Source organism: Mustela putorius, unplaced genomic scaffold (assembly GCF_011764305.1).
Source record: "Mustela putorius furo isolate JIRA1106 unplaced genomic scaffold, ASM1176430v1.1 tig00002144_pilon_pilon_pilon, whole genome shotgun sequence".
Lineage (NCBI taxonomy): Eukaryota > Metazoa > Chordata > Mammalia > Carnivora > Mustelidae > Mustela > Mustela putorius.
In genome coordinates, this window is record NW_025421955.1 from 176,746 (window position 1) to 184,403 (window position 7,658).

A 7,658-nucleotide genomic window follows, 5' to 3' on the forward strand; every position below is an offset into this window, starting at 1 on the left:
AGATAGATAAATTTAGAACCACACTACACACAACAGTATTTAAAAGACAAAATACAAAGGAACCAGCCAAATGAAAGAACTACAAGGTCTCTGCAATGTAAACCACAAAATACTATTCGAAGAAATTTAAAAATTCAAATACCATATGATTTCACTCGTATATGGGATTTAAGAAACAAAACAAATGTGCAATGGGAAAAAGAAAGAGAGAGAGAGAGGCAAACCATGAAACAGATTCTTAACTACAGAGAACAAACTGCTGGTTACTAGATGAGAAATGGGTGAGGCGATGGGTGAAATAGGTGATGGCACAAAGCAGTGCACTTGTCATGATGATCACCGGGTTGGTATGGAAGTGCTGAATCATTGTATTGTACACTTGAAACTAATATTACACTCTTTGTTAACTGACTGGAATTTAAATAATTTTCTTTAATTCCAAATAAATACCATGTTCCTGTATTGGAAGAATCAGTTTTGTAAATATGTAAAAATTTCTCCAAATTCTCTACAAATCTTATGGAATGCCAGTAGACATTATAATATGTTTATTTTGATGGAGATTAGCAAGATGATCCTAAAATGGACATAGAAACACAAAGGAAGAAGCGCTAAGACAATCTTAAAGAAGAATAACAAACTGGAGGACTCACATTATCAGATAATAACACTTATTAGAAAATCATAGTAATTGGGGTGCCTGGGTACCTCAGTGGGTTAAAGCCTCTGACTTCGGCTCAGGTCATGATTCCAGGGTCCTGGGATCGAGCCCCACATTGGGCTCTCTGCTCAGCAGGGAGCCTTCTTCCTCCTCTCTCTCTCACTGCCTCTCTGCCTACTTGTTATCTCTGTCTGTCAAATAAATAAAATCTTTTTTTAAAGAAAGAGAACCATAGTAATTAAGAGACTGTGAACTAGTACAAGAATAAAAACTAGACCAAATAAACAGACTAGAGAATCCAGAAACACATGTACATATACACAATCACTTCATTTATGACAAGCTAGTATTACATTGCAGTGGGTAAAAGATTGCAGTGGTAAAAGATTTCATTGTGCTTTGTCTATTCCATATAGCTAGGGGAAAAGGAAAATCTTTACTCCTTCTGCATAATATACAAAAAAATCAATCTGAGAAGTATTTCTGATCTAAATGTGAAAAGTAAAATGATAAAGATTTTAGAGGAAAACATAGAAGAAAATGTCCATAACGTAGAGGACTGAATTTTAATACATTCTACCTCATGCTTGCATGCATTCATTCATTCATTCTTTTGTGGAGTTGACACATAATGTTCCATTACTTTCAGGTGTATAATAATATGATTGACAAGTTGATATAGTATGCTATGTTCACCACAAGTGTAGCTACCACCTGTCCCCATACATTGCTGTTACAATATCATTGCCTATATTCCTTGGGCTGTGCCTTTTATTCCCATGCCTTATTCATTCCACTACTGTATCTCTCATTCTTCTTCACCCATTTGCCCAACCCCCACCCCCCTCCTCTCTGGCAACCATCATTTTGTCCTCTGTATTTACAGGTCAGATTCTACTTTTTGTTTCTTTATTAATATTTTTACATTCCACTTATGTATCAAATCATGGTATTTGGCTTCCTCAGTCTGACTTGTTTCATTTCGCATAATACCCTTTAGATCCATTCATGTTGTCTCAAATGGCACCATTTAATCTTTTTATGGCTCTGTAATGTTCCATTTCATCTGCTTTACCCATTCATCTACCATATTTTGGCTATTGTCAATAATTCCACAATAAACATAGGCATGAATTAGTGTCTTTATATTCTTTAGGTAAATACTCAGTAGGGCAATTACTGGATCATATACCTTATTTTTATCTTTTTGTGGAAACTCCATACTGTTTTCCACAGTGACTGCACTGGATTGCATTCCTGCCAACAATGTACAAAGTTTCTCCTTGTCATATCCTTGTCAATATTTGCCATTTTTTGTCTTTTTTTATTTTAGCCATTCTGACAATTGTGAGGTGATATTTCATTGTGGTTTTGATTTGCATTTCCCTGATGATCAGTATCATTCCATATGTCTGTTAGGCACCTGGAGATCTGCTTTGGAAAAATAACTATTGCTGTCTTCTGCCCATTTATTAAATGGATTATTTGTTTTGGGGGTGTTGTTTGGTAAGTTCTTCATAGATTTTGGATAGTAACTCTTTTTTTAGTTATTATCCTCAGTTAACCAACATATAGTACATCATTTGATTTGATGTAGTGTTCAATGATTAGTTAGTTGCATATAATACCCAGTGCTCATCACAAAACATGCCTTCCTTAATACCTAACACCCAGTTACCTCATCCCCTAACCCCCTCCTTTCTGTAACCCTCAGTTTGTTTTCCAGAGCCCAGAGTCTCTCATTTTTTGTCTTCCTCTCTGATTTCTTCTCATTCAGTTCTCCCTAACTCTTTATCAGATATATCATTTACAAATATCTTGTCTCATTGGGTGGGTTGTCTTTTTGTTTTGTTGATGGTTTCCTTGAGTGCATAAAGGGTTTTGGCTGTGGTGTAGTCCCAATAGTTTATTTATTTATTTATTTATTTTGGTTTTCCTTGCCTGAGGAGACAGAAAAATGTTTCTACACCCAGTGACAAAGAAATCTTGAGAAAGAGGGACAAAGTTGGAGGTATCACAAATCTCAGATTTCAAAATATACCACAAATCTTTAGTAATCAAAACAGTATGGTACAGGTGCAAAAATAGACACATAGATCAATGCAACCTAATAGAAAACCCAGGAATAAACCCATGTTATTTGGTCAATTAAGGATAACAAAAACAGTGAAAATATACAACAGAGGAAGACAGTCTCTTCAACAACTGATGTTGGGGAAACTGGACAGCTATATGCAAAAGAAAAATGAGACTGGATCACTTTATTACATCATACACAAAAATAATCTCCAAGTAGATTAAGGACCTAAATAAGAGACCTGAAACTATAAAACTCCTAGAAGAAAACATAGTCAGTAATTTCCTTAATAGACTTTAAAAATTCCAGGTGGAAGGCCCTTTGTGCTTTCTTATTTTGTTTATAATTTGCAGTTTAACTACATTGTGGTCAGGTAGTATTTGTTTGTAACACTTACCCTTTAAAGAATGAGACAAGATTTCATTTGTAACCTAATGAAAAATTTTTAAGCAAAAAATTTTAAGCAAAGTCCAGAGAGCTACAGGTACTTTTTCAAAAGTTTATGTAAGTGTATATGCAAGTTATACAAGATAAAAATTGATAATAATTTTAATTTTTACCATTAACACAAATTTCTATTTATCAAAAGATACTATTCAGAGAATTAACAGGTAAGCCACAGAATGAGATGCATGTTTGCAATACATGTCTGCAAAAACATTATTTCACTTAGGATGTATAAAGAATACTAAAAATAACAAAAACAAGACTGACAAATCAATAGCAAAAAAGACAATAATCTGTAATAAGTACTTTACAAAACAAGATTCCAAATAACTAAAAATTACATGAGAAAGTTCTTCATATCATTAGGCATCTAGAAATTAAGCCTATATTGATATACCTATGAAACATCCTCTGTGTCAACTTGGGTGGCTTAAATGAAAAAATAAATACCAAATCTTGATGAGAATGTGAGGAAAAATGAACTTTAATACACAACTGATGAGACTGCGTGTTGATATGACCTTTTGGGAATCTCCTTGGTAACATATAATAAAGCTGAATATATGCAATGTCCTATGACCTAGCAGTTTCTCACTAAGCAAATACTTAGAGAAATACATATAAATGAGTATAATTATCACCAAAAACATGTACAAGATTGTTTACATAGCACAATATATAATATGCCAGATGAAAAAGTACCCGAATGTTCATAATAGGTACAATTAATTAGTAAATATGCTCTATTCATATTATGGAATACAATGTAGCAGAACAGTGATAAGTAACTACCAGACCCAGGAGTATGGATAAAACACAGGAAAGCAGTGTTGAGTAAAAAAAAAAAAACTAATGAAAAAGGACTCTGTGCCATATGATTCTATTTACATAAATTTAAAATCAGACAAAACTAGACCATGGTGCTGAAGGTGAGGATTATGGTTACTTTTGCAAGAGAGCAGTAAGGATGACTGGGGAAGTGGCACAAGAGGGCCTAGGAGCTATGTAATATACTAACATTTGGCTCAGAGTGGGGATTACGTAAGTATGTTAACTTTGTTAAATTTCATGGAACAGTACACTTAGGACTTCTAAACTTTCCCGTAACACTTCAATGAAAACATGTATGTAAAAAAAAATTGGGAGATGGAAGAGAGTGTAGCAAAGAACAACAGAGTCATCCTCCTGAAATCTGATCTTCCAGATCAGGGAATTTATGTCTCTGCCAAAATTTAAACATGCTATTAAAAATAATTGTAGATCCATGGAATATTACTCAGCCATGAAAAAATGAAATCTTGCCATTTGCAACAATATGAATGGAACTAGAGGGTATTATACTAAGCAAAATAAGTCAATCACAGAAATACAATTATCATATGATTTCACTCCTATGTGGAATTTAAGAAACAAAACACAGGAGCATAGAGGAAGGGAGGGAAAAATAAGACAAAATGAAATCAGAGAAAGACAAACCAAAAGAGACTCTTAACCATAGGAAACAAACTAAGGGTTGCTGGAGGGGAGGAGAGTGGGAGGATGGGGTAAGTGGGTAATGGGCATTAATGGGCATTAAGGAGGACATGTGATGTAATGAACACTGGGTTTAATATACAACTGATGAATCACTTAACTCTACCTCTGAAAGTAATTATATACTACATGTTAATTAACTGAATGTAATTAAGATAAAAATAATTGTAGATCCAAATCTGTATTGTTTGGATATTCTTTTTCCATAACAAATGAATTTTTGAGGAACTAATACCTCTTCAGTTACAGAAATTGTTAAGCAAAGAATCACCTCTTGTTTCCTTTCTGTTTATTTTATCATAGTCTAAGAAAATGAAATCTAATGCTTTTGTATATGAATAGATACGTATGGTATAAACATCATTGTTGCAAAATCATTTCCTTAAAATTATCTCCTTTTTTGCTGTTAGCTTTCTAATCTATGTATTTCATAAGAGAAAAAAAGAGAGACAAACCATAAAACATATTCTTAACTATAGAGAAAAAATTGAGAGATACTGAAGGGGAATTGGGCAGGGAGATGAGTTAAACGGATGATAGATATTAAGGAGGGCACTTGTGATGAGCACTGGGTGTTGAATGTAAGTGATGAATCACTAAATTCTACTCCTAAAACTAATTATTACACTGTATGTTAACTAACAGGAATTTTTTTTTTATTTGACAGACAGAGATCACAAGTAGAGAGGCAGGCAGGGTTGGGGGGGAAGCAGGCTCCCTGCTGAGCAGAGAGCCCGATGCGGGGCTGGATCCCAGGACCCTGGGATCATGACCTGGGCCAAAGGCGGAGGCTTTAATCCACTGAGCCACCCAGGTGCTCCAACTAACAGGAATTTAAATAAAAATTTGAAACTACAAAAAAAGAGAGAGATGTCTGTATGTAATGATTTAATGTTCTTCCAGTTTTATTAATAACTAAATGACATACATTATTGTATAAGTTTAAGGCATGCATACTACAAATGTTAAATGAATTCAGTAAAGTTACAGAATACAAAATCAGTGTGCAGATCTGTTGTACTTCTGTATGTTAATAATAAAGTGATAGAAACAGCAATTAAGAGAACAATTCCAGGGATGCCTGGGTGGCTCAGTTGGCTAAGCATCTGCCTTTGGCTCAGGTTATGATCCTGGGATCAAGCCCTGCATTAGGCTTCCTGCTCAGTGGGGAGCCTGCTTCTCCCTTTCCTCCCTGCTTGTGCTCTCTCTTGTTATCTCTGTCTCTCTCCCTCTCAAATGAATGAATAAAATCTTTTTTTTAAAAAAAAGAAAACAACCCCATTTATAATTGTGTCAAAAATGATAAAATACCTAGAATAAACTTAACCAAAGAGATGAGAGACCTGTACTCTGAAAACAATAAAACAGTGATGAAAGAAATTGAACAAGACAACAAAAAATGGAAAGGCATTCCATGCTCATGGATTGGAAGACCAAATGTTCTTAAGATGTCTACATGACTCAAAACAATCTACAGATCTAATGCAAACCCTATCAAAATGCCAACAGCATTTTTCGCAGAACTAGAACAAAAAAACTTAAAATTTGTATGGAACCACCAAAGACCCTGAAAAGCCAAAGCAATCTTGGTTTGGGGGGCAGGCAAAGCTGGAGGCATCACATTCCAAACTTGGAGTTATACTACAAAGTTGTAATAATCAAAACAGTATTGTAGTGACAGAAAAATACACACATACATAAATGGAACAGAATAGAAAAGCTATAATAAACCCACAATTATATGGTCAATTAATCTTCAACAAAGTAGAAAAGAACATGCAATGGGAAAAAGACAGTCTCTTCAACAAATGGTGTTGGGAAAACTGGACAACCATACACAAAAGAGTGAAACTGAATCACTTTTCTTACACCATACACAAAAAAACCTCCTAAATAAAGACCTAAATGTGAGAACTGAAACCATAAAAATCCTAGGAGAGAGCCGAGGGAGTAATTTCTCTGATACTCGCCCTAGTAATATTTTTCTAGATAAATCTCCTGAGGCAAAGGAAACAAAAGCAAAGATAAACTGTTGGGAATACATTTTTTTAAAAAGTGTCTGTTCATATCATCTGCCCATTTTTTGATATGATTGTCTGTTTTGTGTGTGTTGAGTTTGAGTGTTTTGTGTGTTTGAGTTTGCTCTCTCGCCCTCTCTCTCTGATAAATAAATAAAATCTTTAAAAATAAATAAATAAATAAATAAATAAATAAAAATAAAAAGGGAAGGACAATATGAAGGGGGCTGAGATTTTGATCACCAGAAATCAGCACAATGAAAACAAGTGAAATGAGTAATAGGCAGATGTTTTAAAGAATGGGGTGCCAGTTTTCAATTCTGTTTTGAACACCACATTACAAAAGAACTGTTCTTAAAAATAAAAAAGGATTGAAGGTAAAGAAAATAAAAGTAATAACTCAATCTTTGAATGACCCCCGGTTTGTTCCTGATAAACTTCAATCACATCTTCTTCCTCCATTCCCAGTTCTTTTAGAGTGTGATTATCATATTATATTCATTGGCACTCCCCGTCTTTAACAGTATGATTCTTTGAGTTTCTTGAGATGTGTTGTCATTTTCACCTTGAAGTGAATCTCACTGCTATCCTGTCCAGTGACTTTGAGTTTAATGTATTCTCCTTCCTTCTTATGCCCCAAGTGCTCAGTTTTAGGTATTGCTTCCTGGTCAGACATGGTGACGGTGGCTTCACCCAGGGTCTCTGCACAGCAGCAGCCTTAGGTAGTCAGAACCTCACTCCAAGGTTTAAAAACCCGTCTCTCTAAATGCATGTTTTTAAATAGACAATACATTGCATAACCATCCAATGTAAAAGGTAAGGGAAGAAAGAGCAACACAATAATCCTAATGGAAAAAGAAAGAGGTACTTAATAAAAGGTGTGAATCATTAGTAAATAGAAAATACAACTAATAAATTGAAA

The 7,658-nt window shown here is 34.5% G+C and overlaps 1 pseudogene; it reads right to left on the reverse strand.

Annotated features, from left to right (window-relative positions):
- Positions 1-611: 611 nt before the first annotated feature.
- On the reverse strand, positions 612-7,412 carry LOC101679091 (annotated as a pseudogene).
- Between the last annotated feature and the right edge of the window lie 246 nt (positions 7,413-7,658).